At 44.8% G+C, this 19273-nt stretch overlaps 1 protein-coding gene across 20 annotated transcripts in view; it reads left to right on the top strand.

The window, feature by feature from the left end:
* LOC143180955 (uncharacterized) overlaps positions 1–19273 on the top strand; it is a 150795-nt gene that overhangs the window by 108249 nt on the left and 23273 nt on the right. The gene's annotated exons all lie outside the window — the stretch shown is intronic.

Here is a 19273-nt window from a genome sequence, read left to right as displayed (position 1 = left end):
AACGCATCCCTCCCATCTCTGGATACGATTTCAAGGAAGCTTCACCTGCCTGGGATATCGGAGCACGAACTCTCTGGGAATTTTACTGGAGATAAATCGCGGTTTTATCTGACAATGAGACAATCAATATTTTGTGCGTAATTCTTATCGGTTATCGAGCATCTGGGATGGAACTCTCTGCGTTTATTGGAAAGTGGATCAACCTGGTCTTGGTCACACGCAGGGAGACTAGTAGAGAGATCTGAATGTCTGGAATAAAAATGAAACACGTTGCAGGGATGAATACCAAGCTTGAAGGGGATATCAATTTTACTGTAAATAAATGTTACGTGCAACTGGATTACCAAGTTATAGCCCCTTCTGTGATCCATCAATTATGGTGCTCCCTTTTAAAGGAAGCGTCGGAAATGACCTCTGACTCGAGTATAAGTTGGAGAGGTGTCATCAATTTTCGAGTGTACTGAAAAGATCTGAACGCGATATGAATAACGTGCTCGTTCAATCTATCGATGCGCGACGTTGTCAGGGAATATTGTGTGAATGATAAATTTCGGGTAGGCCACAGGAAAATAACGCTGTACAGGGCTGTATAACTTGGAGTCGACACCACACATGACATCAATTCTTATAAACTATTCCCATCATTTTTTTCTGGTTTTGAATTCATTCTCTAAATCTCTCAACTCGTTAAGCAACATATTACGCTCATATTGCCGCGTTCTGCACACGATTTGTTGAACAGACGATTAATTCTCCTTCTTATCTTTTCTGTTACAGGTGAGTACACAGCGACACGATTAAGGGGTTCAGGTATTTAAGCACAAGAGACGGGAAAGCCGAGAGATGTCGGTGCAAAAGAGGTAGGAGGTAACGTAGCAGAAAGTGTGTCGAATATGGAAAATTGTAACATAGAAAATGTCCGTCTGATTAATCACGGGCAGCATCTCCTGCGCGCATCGTCGGCCTGTTTCAGCGTTCCTCGTCCCCCAGTCATTTGCCATTGTGCCAAATTAAAAGGCTTCACCAGTTGTGCCGTGTGCCAATCTTGCAAGTCCTCGAGAGTCTTTCGAAAACGCGAGAGGAGCCCAAGCTATCCTCGCTTTCTCCACTTTTTAACGAAATGCCGTCTATTGTTCCGTGGGCTGCGAGCTCCCACTCTCTTTCTTTCCAATAGTCGACGTTCTCCATGAACGAACGACGTCGTTCCGGTAATTGGAGCAAGCCTGCCGAGAGTACCAATTAAACTTATATTGCGTGATGTCTTTATTGTCGCCCGTGAATGCGGTCGCGCGCCAGCATTCCTCGCTAAATGAGCGTCCCATTCATTGATTCGGTAACGATATCACGATGGAAATACTTTTGTCATTGCCCCTTCCGTGTTTCGGCGAATAACTGTTGATTGACCCCATGCTTTATGTTGGAAGCCATTCTAAAGAGAACAAACTATAAAGTTGTGAAACTTATTGTTAGTGCTGTCGTTAATTTCATTTATTTATCTCTTTGGCTTAGGTAAATCTACCGAAAATAGCTTAAAAAACCGCGAAGCAAGTGATTAACCACGAAATGATCGCAAAAACTTCCTCAGAGGATAAACCTTGAATTTGGGTATCTTTCGTCGAGGATTAGTGCGTCAAGGAAGTTCTAATGAAATTTTTATCGCGATCAGTGGAATTGGAATTAAAGCCATTCGAATAGCTCTGTCTTCGTATAATGGAGCCGTTGATATTTCTGCTGAGAGTTTTCTTCTAGTTATACGATTAAGAAATGGGAGTATAATTCCACTGTATCTCCAGAGAAGTTACTTTGTTACTTTGGAGCGTAACAGACGCATTCATCCGTAATCGACACTTCGCGAATATACGGGGACAAAGTTCTTGCCTCGCGCATCGGGGCAACAGAATTCTCTGTCGTGCCTCTGATGCTAATTAACTGTACCGAATGCTAATTAACGATCCGCGCTATAAATCGAGCTGCAGATGCATCTTTAACGATGGCATTAAAGACGTCACGCGGAGTTCTTGCCGGTGATCCTGAACGCTCGGGTTGTTTCTTTGGAGAATTTCACCTCGACCAGCCGTTTAAATACTCGCGAGACTTCTATGGATCTTATCCGATGTTAAATTGAAGTATGAAGGGGATCTCGTGAATTGATCGTCGCGAAGTTGCAGGGTTTCTCTGTGGTGACGAATGAAAGGAAACTGGGCTTTATCTGGCAGGAGAATATACCTTTAAACGATCGTATCTGAGGACGATAATGAATTGGATCCACAGGTTTTATCAGCTCGCTGCGATAAATAGCAATTCGAGGCCAGTGAATTATCGACTTGAATTTTTTTGTATTATTTTCTCGACATACTTTTACTCATTTAATGATTAATCTCACGTATTATCGTTCATCGCATCTGGCGATCGCAATCATTTCCTGCCTCTGAAAGGAGGCTTCCTGAATTACAGTAATTGCTAATTACAGATGGATTCGCGGATTTCACGGAACACGAATCGGCGAGTACGTAGCGAAGCTTCTTCGCCTGGTCGCCAATCGATCGCCGATGGGAGGATGCATTTCGTTAATAGTTTCCTTCCTCTGGTTAGTGGCATTTATGTATCGGGGATGACCCAGAAATCTTTCGAGCAGTAGTTTTCCAACTCCTAAAGATTCAGCTCGAGCTTCATCCAAATCAGAAACTCTCTTCCCTCTTTCGAAGTAATTTCAGGTCCACTGTAGCAACGTCACAGAAAAATCTGCACCTTTTAACGCAACCAAAAAAGATTCAGAATCGAGTAAAGTTTAACATCGTTACGCGACTGACAAATCGAATCTCGCGTCCATTGCGAGAACGTGGCCAGAACCTCCGCGCCACACGTTCTTATCCTATTTTCTCTTGGCTGCTGGCCGTTCCCAATCACGGTTACCAAACTGATCAAACTGCCTCGGTTTTCTTTTGTTCTCATCGAAGCCTCTGTCCGCTCGAGTCGATTTCCTGTCACATGGGGAATAGGGATGAAACTCGAATTCTCAGAGGTACACTAAAAGCTTTATATCGCTTCATCCGAATATCATCAGAAGCTTAAAATTCTATAACATTGATCCCTGTAGCAAAGACATAAATAGCTTTCAAAAATAAACAGTTTCATCATCTGGACTACTAATATACTTAGCAAAACATCTTCCAGATATGTAGGACACTCTTCCCCCCAAAATCGAAGACACAGATGTCTACTTTGACGGTCAAGGGCGAGTTACCAAAAAGAATAGCCCAAGGGCCAATTCCAGGCTGTATCTCCGTCGTCCTTCCTACTTTTTACAACTTCGATCATTTCACTCCCTCTCAGAAGCATACTTAATAATCCAGGACGTGTGCCAGGCGAAAGCCAGACTCAAGAGCAGCTTCCTGGATCTCCCCAAAAGTCTCTGTTCGTGGTGCTTTCGAAACGTCGATGAACCACGCCACTGTCTGCTTGGAAGCCACCCTGAAAGTTTCCTCGTCGCAGGAGCAGTCTCTTCCCCGATGTTTTAATTAAATCCGACTTGCGCAGAGGAGGCTGCACGCTTCCCGATACTCGCGACGTGCCCGACGTCCGTCGTCGTTCACGATACTCTTGTCTGTTGGTTGTGAGAGGCGGCAGACTCGACGTTGATGAGAGTGCTCGTCGGGCTGACGTGTGCCGTGGCACGCACTCTAATACGAGCGTACAAACTTCAAAGATGTTCCGTGAAGACGCAGATGCCGGCTGGCCGACAGGTTACGAAAGAGCAGACTTGGCATTCCCCTTCGCGGCAGTTCGCCATAATCGGCTTCAGACAAACAATCTGACTTAGTCCAGGGAATCTGAGTTGCCAGGAAATATTTCAGAAATTCTGAGAGCGAGAGACTAAGAGTTAGATAAAATACTCGGTTTCTCGCGGCGATTCATGAAGCCAGGAACAATGCAGTAGCATTCCTCTGTTTGCTTCCCCTGTTCGCGTATACTCGTCCCCAGATACTCATCGCTGTCGTTCGCCAAATGCAGAGTATATTTTCTAATCAATTATTCTATTAATAGCACAGTCTCTAAGTGGAGCTGCAATTTTTAGAGCCTTTCGTGACACGCCATTCGCCCCGATTAGAACACACAGGTGAACGCGGATCGCGTGAGGTCTCTCGAGCGTCGTTAATGAATTTGCAGGGACGGTGGCCCGCGATTAAAATGCATAAAACGGGCAGAGCGCAGCGGAGAACGGGCGACGATTAACGTATCTTTCCGCAGATTTAGCTGATCCCCTTAACGGTCGAACGGGGCCTGCTCCTAATGCCGAAATTGCGGCGCTAGCGTAAACGGGAGCGAAGGAAGCGACGGCTGAGGCCGTAACTTTGATAAATAGACCGGTTCTCTGGTCTAACGAAATCACTATGGCGGCAGGCGAAACGTGGCGTAGATTCCCAGGCACCTCCTGGAGATGACTATCGCTCGAGCCAGCTTAACGCGTTCACTGTAACAATTACGGAGCGTTGCTCCTTTTCCCGAGGAGCCATCAATCATTTATACAACACAGAGTCACCTAACAAACGCGTCCTACTGTAAATAACGAAAGATGGCGTGGCTCCTGGTGACCAACACACGAAGGGACAAATCGTTCGACCGTCGACGCTCGGATGGACTATTTTCAAGAGAACGCTGGCGAAAGTAGCGAATTCCACCCCTGACGGTAACGACTTGTTACTAAGTTCCACTCACCGACTTGCTACATACTTCGATTTACTTGTTAATAACAGCTCGTTAAATCCCACTAACGAGTTCCTTTTAAACTACATCGACTCGCCACCTCGTGCGCCAATTGGAAAATAAGTAATCGTCAGAAGCTTTTTGATTTCGTTTCGCACGCAAATTTCCTGCACTTTAATCTCGCGTTCAAGCGTCACTAGTACAGTCGTCGATCGGTTCGTTAACGCGAATGAGGCCACGGCTTAATTTCTTCTCCTTTTCTTTCCTGATTTGACGTTACTTTTGCCAAGGAACTTCTCTGGTCGAGGCTTCCACAAAAGATTCTTCTGAAAAATCCCGAGCTTATCAGCCAGTCGCTCGGATGGCAATTACTTGGCTAAAGGGAGTCGTAGGATGCCTGTCGGGCTTCTGTTTCCTGGCTGTTTCCCCGAAACAGGTCGCAAACAATGCAGTTTTCCGCGCAGCTGTTGTGTCTTGCAGTTATAGGGACGAATAACGCGATGCACGCCTTGTTCGAAACCCTTTCGCTAGCTTAACTAGGATAACTGGATGTTATGTGAATAGGAAGAGCAAAGTTTCGGGAGCTCGTGGACGTCGATCGAATTATTTTTATATGATCTGAGAGAGGAGTTCAGTGAAATTTCTTGTTTTTCGTGGCTAAAATCTGCAGGAAAATTCTCTGTAATTAGTGACCTGTTTCACCCGCGGCAAAGTTTGCCCGAACTTTTCTATGGCTCATTTCATTCCTCGTTTTTTTTCTTTTTTTTTTTTTTTTTTTCTTCAGTTTAAAATAAGCATTTAACTGGACGAAATTTTCTTGTGAAATACTGGGAAGGATAAATGAATATACGGGACAGTTTAAGGGGCCAATGTACATAGTAAAACAAGTGGAGTATATAGGTCGCACATGGCACAGTTTCTGACGGAGTTTGCCTTGATCCTTTGATCCTCCGTAACTCAGAAACGCTGACGTGCACGAGTTGTGTATTCGAAACGTTTTTTATTCCAGCGTGTAAGGCTTCCCCTTGCAGGGGGTACCGTGTGTATGAATAATTAGAAACGAGAGGGTTCGGAATCGGAACGAATATTGGTCGAGTAGGTTCTGGAAAGTGAGGAGGCACTCGAGGCTTTCACAGCTGTGGCGCTACTACTTGAGGCTTCCGGCTATAACCCATTAGTGTATTAGTGTATCTCCAGGCCTGTGACGAGTCAAGCACTGTTGGTGAAACATAGGAATATTCTACCAAAAGGACACAGTTCTCATCCGGAAACCGCAAGTACCAGTTTCCTGGTAGTACTTATCGCGCGGAAGTTTCTCGTATATTTCCTCGCAGTGGGTCTCGAATCCTGTTTATCGATCTCTCGCCACTTCCTCAGCTCTTCGAGGCAATCTGGGGCAACCGTTTTTTCGTCATCGCGAGAAAATATTATTACCCGTTCCCTGGATGCTAATCTCATCGAGTAGAAATGCTGGTATTAGGATATACGTGTCTGTGTCTTCTTTGATTAGACACATGCGCCGAGGAAATCGCTAAAAGTAACGTTTCCATTCGATCGTAGGTTCACGCTACTTCGCGTCAGCCAGTGAGATGCAATGAAAGAACGGACTGGCCCCGTTTTCAAGCTGTCGCCAGCTGGTACCTCGTGCCGACTGATATTACTCCCAGAGACAGGGCCGTGGCTTACGTGGAACTTGCGCTGAAATTCTGTTGCGTAGTCACTCAGACCGCAGGTTCTAGTTATCCTTTGCTTGTACTTTCTGTCTGACATGCGTGTACACGATACACTGAGGGCACGAGCGTGTTTTACGCGGTGACATGAGTCCGTGGTTAGAGGATTTGACGCGTTGTTGTTCACACCCTTGATTGGATCATGGATAATTGATGGACAATCCTATTGGCTCCTTTGATTTCTGCTTCGAAATGGATAGGCGAATGGATAAACGACTTTGATAAATTGAATCGTTTCTGCGTTTCGTCAGCTCGTTGATTAATGTTTCGTGTACTTTAATTAAGTTAGCAATGCAAAAATAACACTCCCTGAGATTCATCCCTAAGATACCACTTGAGTCGACAACGAATCCTTATTATCATGCTGGATTCCTGCTCATCGTTGGCTGCATTGTAAGGAAAATGAAATTTCTCCGGTTTTTCTTCAGCCAATTTTCATAACGGACTGGCGTTCCTAAATTCCATCTGTCAGAACGTATTCTCGTCCCTCTATCGTGGCTGACGTTTATCGTATCCTCCCCTTTAGTCCATTAGCTTTTTCTCGTTGGTCCGTTTCTTGCTGGACTTTCTCGCTTCTCTTGCAGGGTTTCTCTTGCGTCTGCATCTCTTCCACTGGTCTGCCGCGTAGAGGCCACTTCTACTGATACGAGTTAATCTAATGAAATGAATCGCTCGGGCATAAAAATTACTGCAGGACGAAGATAACGATTTCTTTTTGTCCCTTTCTTACTCGCAGTACTTAAGAGTTTTTATCGTCTATTAAGAAAAACAAGTCTTGCAGGTTTTAATAAAAATGAAGGAAGTTCGGCGAAAAGAGTTTAGCTGGAGATTGATGGTTGTAGAGGATGCTACGGACATAAAAATGAAAACTGTGAAAATTCATTTTATTTATACCGGCAGTCTATATAATCAAATATCATAAGTCGTTTATGTCTCCTGTATCTGTTTTATATCCGTTCCTCCTACAACAAAGTTTTCTTCCCTGTATTCAAGATCATTCAACTGGACTCTAAGAACTGAGAATTCCACTTGTCCACGATCCACTGGATCATATCACCCCATACCTACTTTCCACTACCAACGATTGTGTTTTTATCGTCTCCTGAAAGCGGTCCTCTGTGACATCGATCGCAGTAACGGAAGTAATCGTTCGTCGTGCAAACGATCCTTGATCGCCGAGTTCGGTTATTAGTATTGACGTTCCCCTTTCTCTGGTAAACGATTCGCAGGGCGGTCTGAGCGTTAGAAAAGGGATATTGTGCTGGGAGATATTGCGATCCAATCATACGTAAAATCAGCCGCGATACTCGTCCGATACTTTTCGATCTCGACAGTATTTCCAAGCTCGACTGGCCTCTGTGTATCGACGATGCTCAGGGCGATATTTGGTGCCCGTGTGTTGGGGATCGAGCAAAAGTTCGACGCCTACACTTTCTGAGATTTTTATCGGGACAAGCGACGCGGTGCTCCCAGTGATTGGCTGTAATTTATATGTAGATCGTGTGTACGGTCAGCCTCTGACGAATTTTCGAGGCTACCCCGTCCTGCATATTTACAAACCACTTCTGTTGCATTTTTTTTTATTTTACTTTAGCCTTTTTCGATTCGAAAGACCACATTAGTGTCAGTGTCTTCTCAAGTAAAGCTTCCGTGTTATATAGATGGAAGATAATTAATATTTGAGAAGCCAAGTCTAACTAGAGGATTAATCTCGGTGACTCCCCTCAAATTTTTCAATTTTCCCCATCAACGTATCTAAGTGATCGTTTATCTTTACACGTGAGGACAGTACTCGAAGGTAGACGAGCTATTGACGTCATTAATCAGGGAACGTGGACAGCAGGTGGAATGCCAGATGGACTTGACCGATGCATCAGACCATCAGACCATCACAAGCTTAGTCACGCGATGCTAATGACCCAACAAATTTTCCGATCGCTCCCCTTATCATCAGGAAGATCTCGTTCGAGCGGAGGGCTCGCTGAACGACCTTAATCACAATGGTGGATCAAGCAACCACGGGAGAGCGAGGAGAGGCGACAATCGAACTTGATTTTTCGACGAATGAGCTCCTTTGAGCGTTACAGCCGATTTATAGGTCAAGTGGGGAAGTTTTATCTGCGACGTACTTTATGAACCGTGTGCTTCATTTTATTGTACTGTAATTACTGCACACCCTTCTTCCTACTGTCGCGGCCATTCGTTTTATCGAGGACGTTACATCTGCCCATTCGTCTCCGCGATAAGGGGAACTACTGTCTCCTTTTTCCAGTGAAATCTGAGATTGTACGTGAGACAGTGGAGGCGAAGTATTATTGCTCAAAGCTAGACTCGAGTTCACGGTTGGTATGATTAGAGACATTCTCGAGGGACATTCCAGCGAATCGTCACATCCTCTTTACGGTTATTACGAAAATAAAGGTTCTCACATCCACGCTGCGCTAAGTTCATTCACCCGATCCATCGTCGTCGAAGATCGCGTCCTTGAAGGAGGTGCAAGGACTCAGCCATTAGCTGCGTATTATGCGAGCACAAAGGAATTGCGTATCCCATGCCGTGACGCAAGTGCCTTCGAAATTGATTCACAGAACCCACGTAGCGATACAAAATTCATGATGTTTGGTGGACTATCCCGAGATTTGAATGGCAGGGGAAAAAGAACAACGGGACTCGCTTGCATATGTATATAAACTAACCGATTGAATTTTATACGAGGTCGTATGAAGAGTCACGTCTCTCGCCCCTCTCTGACCCCCTTCCCTTTTTAATCAACTGACCTAATTCCCCCGTCGACAGACTGACCCGTTTTGTCTCGTAGACGCTGCTGTAAGAAAAAAGGAGCCTCTTACGGCTATCTAGCGTCTCGCCAATTGAAATCCGCGACAAAAGGAGACAGAATGAGATCGGTGAGGAAGTGGAGCGGGGGCAGAGGTCACCTTTGTGGGACAGGACCCTGGGTAATAAATGGTCTCATCGAGGATCGCTCCTTTTTTTTTCAAGAACCTCTCCTTTGAGAAGGAAAGGCGCAATCATAGGTCCCGAGTAAATGAAAATCGAAAGCAATAATCACGGTTCTTACGTCGAATACTCTCGTTTAGCGATATCCAACGTTCTCGTGTAAACCTATTAGCTCTTACAAAAGATTGTGCGATTTCGTTCGCCATTGGCCGCAGTGCTCCAATATTTACCACATTAAACTCGATTCTCAGAAAGGCGTCAGTACTACTGGTTCACTTTATAAATCGTTTCCCCTGATAAAACTTGCCACAATCGCGATTCACTTCAGAAGAGCTGCGTGGAGAATTTCCATTCATAATTTATTTGCACTCCGTTTCCACGCAACGGTGAGAATTTTTAGTTCCACTGTTCCCTCGTCACTCATCTTTGCGAGAGTGTTCAGGACCGTTTTTGACTAAGCGTGAGCGAGCGTATCGCAGGGATAACTGCTCGTTTTATCTGGCAAACGGTTTTTTTTTTTGTTTTTGTTTCGCCCTCGTGAAAAAGAGAGACGAACTTCAACCCGTTTAAAGTAAATCCGCGAATATTGCCACGCGCCTGGCGTTGGGATGACAGATAGAGGACAGCCTTTTCAACGATGGAATTCCCAGCGAATATAGTCCCGTCGTCTTTCTTCAGTTTTGGCGTCGGTGTAGGTGTTTGTGTTTGCTATTCGACGAGAGCGCGAAATAGGAGGATCCCTCGCGCTGATACGTTCGGCGAGATTCGAATTCGTTGGCCAGGATTAAGCTCGCCTTTGTTTCGAAATATGCGACTGTACGCGCGCAGCTTTCCACGCCGAGCTTTTTTTCACCGTTTCCTTTCTCCCGTTTTGCCGTTTCATTTTGTAACGAATAACTGTCCTCGCGATGAAATGGGAACCGCGGCGTAAACTGTGCCGAATTTCCATCGTTCACCTCTATCGGCCGCGAAAAACTCATTCGCCTTGGCTTTCGCCCACTGTGATTGAATCTCACTCTGCTCTTTTTTTTACGCGATAGCTTGTCAGGTTCATCGATTCTTTCTCTCCCATCCGCGTTTTGTAAATACCTTTCAAGACTATTTTCTGTGTTTTATTGAAATGAGTTTCGAGACTATTAAGTGTTTTAAGTGCCATGAATATAGGAGTGAGAAATGAAAGTCGTAGCTGTAATGAAGGTGCAAGGAGATCTTCGAGATCAAGTGTCCAACAGGGAACCCGTTGCAAATGAAATTACCTGGCCGCTCCTCGAAGGACAATGCGTTTAGCCGCGTGGCACAGATGGTCAGAAGCTTAAGCCGAATGAGAGAGCGAAACTGACGTGCATTCGATTAAACCGTAATTGTGTTTCACGTGCACCTGATAGTTAACACGTTCACTAAATAATTTCTGTCGGATCCTCGGAAGTGTCGGCTTAATTGAATAAACTGGTAACAGTCCGAAAACGTTTTGGTACACCTCTGTATAGGTGATGCATTCCTCTCCAAGGCTTGAGAATGCGTGTGCGTCATTTACGTTGTTCACCATTTACAATTGCGAAGTTTTCCCGAGCTTTCAGCTACGTCGAGAGTTTAAACACAACTTCTGTCGATGCATACACGATTGCGTGTAGAGAAGAGTGCTACAGAGTGATTTCGCAAATCGGTCAATCCGATTATAGAACTCACAGTTAAACTCAAGCCTTTCATTTAGGAACTGATGGATCTATCAATCGAGTTATCAGTTGTTCTATATACGAGTAGAATTTCATATCGTACGTCTCGTATAACTAATATCCACGATTTAGAGCAGGAGTGGACTTCTCCGTGCAATCAAACGGCATTCTTTATTGGGAATATTTCAGTGCTGAGAAGTTTGTTCTTCAACAACAACGACATGTACCATTGTATTAATGATATTGGAGGAGCTGAGCATTCTTTTCTCGGAGTACTTAAAACTTTAATAATTGTTTTCAACGAAATTTGAAATTCCAATTCCGCGAGGACAGGGACAAAAGAGAAATGAATTGTACAAGTGTCAGGCACAGGTACTGACGCCAACAAATCCCTACACAAAAAGTTTGTAACAGGGAACAGACATCTCATCGCTGCGAGGCATGCCTAGCCATTTATCATTGTAGAGACTTGTAGCTGACACCAGATATCTTCGATATAAATACACGTTACGATATCACGATACAACCATTCAACTAGATTTCTGTAATCTTTTTGAGAAAAAAAAACCGAACGCAAAAACGATTGCTCTTCGGTTTATCATTCATTAAAACCTCGATAAATTCAGTAGCAAAAAGTCAGGGTTTCATGTGCAGAAAATTACTAGCTTGGCAAACAGAAACCTCCGATGAGGAAAATCGAGATTAATTCGTACAGAATTGAATACTGTCTTATTCTGCTGCAAATTCAGTTTGAAAGATTGAGGAAGATTCAGGTCTGTTTGCTAAGTGCTCGAGACATCGCGATCCTCAAATTAAAGTCGTCTACGGTTGCATCGTTGCTCTTATTACATTTAAGACCTGTACATTACAGCACTGCATGGAACGTGTTTACGTAGCCGTAATAACAGCAGGCTTAATCAACCGGAGCCGTCTCTTCAGCAGGACACGACGTCTGAGAAGCTCCTTCGTTGATTAAAATTTTCTTTACTCTGGCTCTTTCCAAGGAGTCCGACAAAAACCCTATTTTAATGACTGGAGTTCAATAAATGACACACAGAAATATTATCTTAATCAAAACACACGATTGATGATTATGGCAATATTGTCGCGAGACTACGGTCATGCGCAGAAATCCTTAAATTAATTACGTGATGAACGATCTCATCGATCACTGACACCGTGCACTCCGTTAATTCGATCACAATTAAGATATATGACGCTTTCATACTAGGAGCATTATAGACCACATGATTACCTCGCGAAGCGCATGAATTTCAGGGACACAAAATTGGAGTCAGAAAATCGTTATTTAATAAAGTAGTGTAAGTACTTTTTCAACAGTCTACATTCAAATCGCGTATGCAACTTGAACCTGAGTGTAGGTGCAACGCGTCGATGCAATATTGATTCGTTAATGGATTTACAATCAGCTGCTTGTACCGCCTTCATCTTAAATCCCTCACGCGTTCGCCCATATCTTTCACGCGGAAACAGCCGCTCGATTCCGAGTCTGTCGATAATTCAATTTAAAAGGAATTCTATTCCCGAGACCTGTGCACGTTCCAAGGACCGTTCGGGATTACGTGTTGCGACTTAAGCGCCTTTCGCAGACCGTCGAGGAAAAGATACGCGTCGTCGATAATTAACCAGGACGGCGGCAGCTTGAAAGGGCGCGGGCACCTGCAATTTCTTCTCGCCATCTCGTCGGTGAAGAGTAATTAACCGGTCTGGCATCCGATAAACCGACCAATACCGAGCTCCCCGTGTCGATCTAAGTTTACGTCGCTCCTCGAACCGTTTGATCAAGGAACATCGTTATAGAGGACCCCCCTGTTCGCGTCACGTATACGCGTGTGCACCTCTCACGTACGCGCGCGGCGTCGCTGCACGTGCACGCGCGATCGATGCAACGACTTTCGACTGAATGAATTGCGACGACGTGGCTCACGGTCCAAAGTACCAATTGCGCTCTTCCATTGAGGCTCTGCGAATCTGTAGAGAATTCTAAGACTCTTCAATTTTCAACTTCTCGTAAGTTTTCGTCGACTTATGTTCATTGTGGTTATTGAAATGATTGTAGAATGGAAGTGATAGAATAATTGCTCGTGGCTTACTGATTAGGTTCGAGTCGATTGTTGAACAGTGATGTTTGAATATTTCAATGCCTCCAGAGCCCACGACGGTTGGTGTCTGTTGCCAGGCAGCAGATAGCAGGGATCTTGACGAGATTAAAATTCCGCGCAAAACGCGATAGGTTGAACGTTGAATTGCAAATGGTCGCGTGTCGAGAAAATTGCCGCGTAACGGCCGCGCTTTGTACCACTGGTTCTCGCCCCGAAAAATGCATTCACGACTTGCCCGTAGAACGGATCGATTAATTTTCGCTGACTACGGCTCGTTAGGGGCGCCTTCGTAGCGGTTGTCAGTGCTTCTTCTACGAAATATGGGCTGAGTTTAATTAAAATCAATCTCATTCACGGCCCGAGCCAGCGTTTTAACGCTGAATCCTTTTACTGAAACCCATAAAATTTCCACTTAAAGTATATTCCTCAAGTAAATACTGCCTGTAACAGTCTATAATAGCCTATAAAAAATAAAGCTATTCCGTACATTTGAATAGCTTAAAGCTGCATAATTTATCGACTATATTTTCTTAATGATATAATAAAATATCATTTAAAAAAACAACTCATATAGCATGGTTTGGCAGAGAATATTTTCCCTCGGAGTGAAAATAAGGAGGTCAGAGGTAACACAATTGCCCATGTAACCCATGCTCAGTAGAAGCAGTGGGCAAGGCCTCCTTCAGGCATGCATTCATCTGCACAAACTCGATCTGCGAATTAATCATCGATCACGGACACGAAATGTCCCTGAGGGTCCTCGCGTGTATACTTTGGCCTCCCCTTCAGCTGGAACGGAGCGCTCGGAGAGGCCGCAAGTTTGGCTAACGCCCTGCTAAACGCGTTAGCGAATGTTTGCCAACTAGTTAAACGGTTGATATTTGCTCTCTGGTCCTTGAAACGTATTCGGCCATGCGCCGCGGACATGGCGAGATAATCACGAGTAACGACGTGTAAATGAACTAGCCCCTCGCTCCGGAAATGAAACGACGAAGAATTAACTGGTAGCGCATTCACGTCCATGTTATTGCCTGCCTCGTCTATCATCGTGTTCTCTCCGAATTGTACGCGAACATCATTCGTTGCGTGGGAAACCTTTCAACTAACTTGTTTTCTCGCGCGAGAAGCGGGTACTTCTAGCAAATTGAACACTTTCTGGGCCGATAATTGGTTTGGTCTTGGAAGGGTGCGAGTGATTACAGCAAAGGTCGATGGAGGGGGAGATAGTGATTTTGTGTGCCCTTTTATTTACTATCTATTATAAATGGAGTGGAAGCTGCGATACAAAACTCTTCAGGTTTACTCTAAACCACTCTCCTGGCTTAGGATTTATCTTTCAGATTAATGCAAACTGAAGTAGTATTTGCATGTCTCTATAGTGTAAGCGTATAGCTTTGCCAGTGATACTTACTGATGGCTGCTGCGAGCCTACCTTTGATATATTTTAGGCAATAGCGTGTCCAATTAGATTTTGTAGCTTCTATGTCATTTATACCTGCCCTACAGTAGCATAATTTCGCGGAGATGACTCTGCTCCAATTCGCTGAGTTCATGTACAAGTCTATTCTAAACTTAGCAGCCAGAGTCCTCGTTCCACGTCACACATGTGACGTTACATGTCTCTTGCATTGTAGTCAACACTTCTGTTGACGAGTATCCTCCAATTTTCTCTGTTTCTGCCTGCTTTCGGGGCAACCTTCGTCACAGTATCCTTCGAGACAGCAGAGTTGCCTGAGTCTCTTTGCATTTGTTGTTCTCTAATAAATTTCTGGCGGCGTGACAGCGCGCACGCGATGTCCACGTTAATAGCTCACACTACTGAGGACCATACGACGTTTGCGATGGTTTGGCGATGCCTAGACCACCCCGTAAATTCGAACATGCTTGAATGCAGATTCGACGGGTTTCAGGATCGCTTGGAACGAGCCACGGCCGTATGTGAGATCCTTTTGTTCGCGACAGGAATTTATGGAGCGCGGGTTGTTGTCGCTCTGCGAGAATTACGAGCCTGGTGGTTGACGAGGATTACGGGGATTTGCCTTTGATGGGTATTCATGGGGAGCGTGAGTCGTGGGGTTCGTCTCTTGCATACCCTGGGTTTTTCAAAGTCAGTGTCTTCTTAGTCCTCGTCGAAGCTTTTGAGAAAGTTCAAGTTTATGGATTCCCTGGCGTGGAAACTACAGGAACTACAAATTACTGGGAGTATTCTGGTTCGAAACTCAGTAACCTCAGGTTTGGGGCACAGGTTTCAGGTTAGAAATGCATTATGATGGTAGTTAAATGTTTCGAAATGTTTGCAGAATGTTTCCACAGAGCCAGATAACAGTCTCTCCAAGGAACAGTTACATTGTAGACTAAGATCAGATTGAATGGGGTTTCCTGATCGCTGAAACGCAACCAGGTTGCATTCGCGACTGCACAACAATACAGCAGTCTTCTTCCCAATGCATAAATTTCTTAGACATAAATGAGCCTCTTGTGACAACTGGAAGATATGTGTATGGAGTTTCTACCTGAGAATTTACTGAAATTTTATTTTTCATCGTATTATGTGTACTCGAACTAAAAGGACCGAAAGCAAAAATGGATATTGTGCAAAAGGACAATATTATTTAACAATCAAAAGATTATTTAGCAGCAGGAGAGTTCTTTACAGAAGCGTGAATGCGAACTGGAAAGTTAAAACGAACGTGCTTGTTACGAGAGCGTTTCCGTGTCTCATGTTTATTCCTCTGGGGTGTTTCCCTTTACATCACCACGTTCTCCCCTCGTTGCTCGTGCTTCTCGATGCACCTTTTGTTCATTGGCACGTGAAAACGATTTCAGTCCGTCCGACACTCGCAACCAGATTTTATTCAATTCCACTCGGAAACGTTTTGGCAATACATTTCTCGTCGAATGCGAATAGGTGAAAGGAATTGTGCATCAATTCAGGAAACTCGACTGTTATTCGTACTTGAAATAAACTTTATTCTACCTCTAATTATTCTGTTCCCTTCATGTATGCTCCTTCACCAAAAGCGTGGCACGTCAAAAGCGCTGCGGCACGCGGGTGGTGTTTGCTCGATATTGTCCCGTCATTAGTCGCATTCTCGTCGTACTCGTGCCCACTGTCGAACGATAATCAATATCGACGTTGCTCGAACGAAAAGTGGACATCGACGAGCATTTAAAAGCGCAACAGCGTCAGCCGGTTGCGTGCTCTCGTGTCGTATCGGTCCTCGCTGTCTCCGCGACCACCCACTCGTGCTCTCGATTTTATTATTCCCTGTAAGAGCGAATCTCGGTGCGCCGCGAGCGTGCACTCGTAAAGAACGTCCACAAAAGGCGAAGACAGAAGCCTAGCTGACGTTGTTCGGAGCCAGACGTCGGGGGTCGGCAAAAAGCGACGACACTTTTGAGAGAAATTGCTTTCGCCGTTATTATTCTTAGAAATAAACAGAGTCGTCGGTGCATCCCCGCCGAGGAAAGTAATGGCACTCCAGTCGACGAGCAACAATCTCTGTCGTCGTCCATCGTTACTCCGTTGAAATTATGGCTTGGTCTCCATCAGAATTACGGCCTTTCAGTTTTCATTATCGCGAGCAGACGATGCACGATAGCGACGTTTTAATAGCTCGGATCTCGGCTTACTAGAAGGGACAGCCGCTCGAGAACGATTTCTCGGAGGATGCACGCCTGTGAGCGGAGCACTTAGGGCAATTTATCCCGGCAAGGGAAGTTCGATAAAACGATTCTTCCTTTAATGCAGTCTACTCGGACTCTCGTTCCCCGATATCGCGCCTGTTCGGGGGAAACGAACGCTCGAATCCTGTTGCGTAAAACGAAAAGGCCATATCCAGGGCGGCTCGATCCATCGCTGGCTCGGTAGATAACGACCCAATTTTTTTTTGCACGAATCGCTGGCGGATCATCGCGTGATCCTTTTATCTGACGTCGTGACGCGAATGAATCACCACGGGCAAAATATCGAGAGTAATGAGAATAACAAAAGATAAGATACAGGAAGGTAGAATTAGCGATAAGTCTTTTGGTAATTTTAATAAGCTTGTGAGTAGTAATCCTCGAAAATATTAAACGCTGAGAGCCATTCAGTAGCGAATTTCGCACCAGAATCCAACAACTTCCAAGAGCCAATGCAAATTTTAGTGGCTCGGCCACTGAGGCCTTGATCTGCAGTATGTTAATATTTAACGCGACTACTGCTGTATCGTTATCGCACCCTTGGCTCGGCTCGATTCCGAGGTATAATTCACCGCGGAATCATTTACGCCGTCGTAATAGCCAAGTCCTTAATTCCTTGACGTTGAAGCCACTGTGGAAGAATCCCTAATGACCCTCACAGTAAATTCACCATCTTCGTCTTTCCAAGTGTAACTCATTCACCTCAGCTTTAAATGCTTGATAACTGCTCTGAAAATTGGAATTATTTATTTTGTACCTGCACAATGCGAACTGCGGTCGTCATTTCAGTTTATGGCCTCGCAACAACATAACGATCTCAGCTCATCAAATGGGGCGAATGGATGAAAACTGCTGATGGTTAAAGTAAGCAGTAGCTACATTAACAACTTCATTTCGACAGTATATTAACAACACCCTATTAAAACGATTCTCTCTCAGTGATGAACGGAATACTCTTCCAACAACTCGTTTCCCCGTATTACTTTCCCTTTCCTCGAAGGCGTGATCAAGAGCTCTCTACAGGGATTTATCAAACTAGCAAGCGTTTGCGAAACGCAAGTGTAGGTTACCAAGGGATCTGTATGCAAGCAAGCAGAAATTGACACTTCCAAAGGAACTAGCATCAAAGCAGCTCCACTGTTTCTACGCGCGTGTCTGTACACAATGCTTTCGCGATAGTTGCACCGAATAACCTACAAATTCCTTCGTTAATTAGCTCAGTGCAGCTCGCTTCGCATTTCTCAGTTTCATGCAGCATTCCAAGTTCCGTTAAACTTCCGCTCAATTGACTCGCTCGACCTGGGCGACTAATGCGCTGCGAGATCATCCCTTCTCACAGATTCGAATTATCAATTTTCTTTCTCGACCGCAATCGCGAAGGATTTCCGCGCAATTGACTCGGCGAATGTCTCTGGGTAATAACGAGGGGGTGGAAAGCGCTAAAGGTGGTCCTTGCAAATGTCAGAGTTCAAGCACCCTTGGTTGGTAGCCGCAGCTCGGGTATGCATGCACACCTGCGCCAGGACGTGGCTGCCTAATGCAGTTCGTTCACGGGAAATGAGCGTGCTTCGATGTGGCCCGTTATCGACGTTTCCCTCGAATACGCGGGTAGAAACTTAGGCTACATTGCTTCCCCGCGGCTGGGTTTACCCTCTCATGAAACGAGAGTTTTACGACGCGATCGTTTCGACAGCTGCAGGCGAGGGGCCTTCAGCGGAAATTAATTAACATTCAATGCGCTGTCGAGTAATGTGAACGCTCTCTCGCGAGCGTTGTTATTAACAGCGACTTCTGTGCACAAGTCCGTAATTAATTCCTCGCGATGATATCCTTGCCCATCTCGATACATCGACGCGTTCGTCGTGGTTTAATAAATCAAATGTTTCGCGATTTCATCCAATTCAACGCATTTCTGGACGGTGTAGGAAACGTCTCTCGATTTTGTGGCGGTATAAATGGGAAGCTGAGTTAGGAGCAGCTCCGATCGATTGCTAGGAACTTAGTCCAAGTGTGAGTCCACCTAAATCGCGTTATTATACTCCACAGACCTTGGATTTTCTGATTTATCCTCGCGGGTTAGGAGTGCTATTGTTCATCATTTTTATGATGAACGGGGAGCTTTGTTTTGAAGTGGACGCTGGCTTTACGCGGACATTGTTTTAGAGGTTTTTGAGATTTATAGAGACAGCGGCATTGTGCGCGTCTTAACGGACTGGGAATGGAAGATTGTGCCATGAGAGCACGTTTTATACGCTAATCCAAAGTTATTCTAAAATATTGGGTCAGTGCATGAGAAATTGCTGTGTTGAATAGGGAAATTGAAATGATTTCGATGAAAATTGATTAATACTATATTATTCTTCACTAGAGTATGAAATGTGGGGAATTAATAATAAAAATA

Source organism: Calliopsis andreniformis, chromosome 6, assembly GCF_051401765.1.
Source record: "Calliopsis andreniformis isolate RMS-2024a chromosome 6, iyCalAndr_principal, whole genome shotgun sequence".
NCBI lineage: Eukaryota > Metazoa > Arthropoda > Insecta > Hymenoptera > Andrenidae > Calliopsis > Calliopsis andreniformis.
Note: the sequence above shows the minus strand (reverse complement) of the source record. Positions and strands in the feature narration are given on the sequence as shown.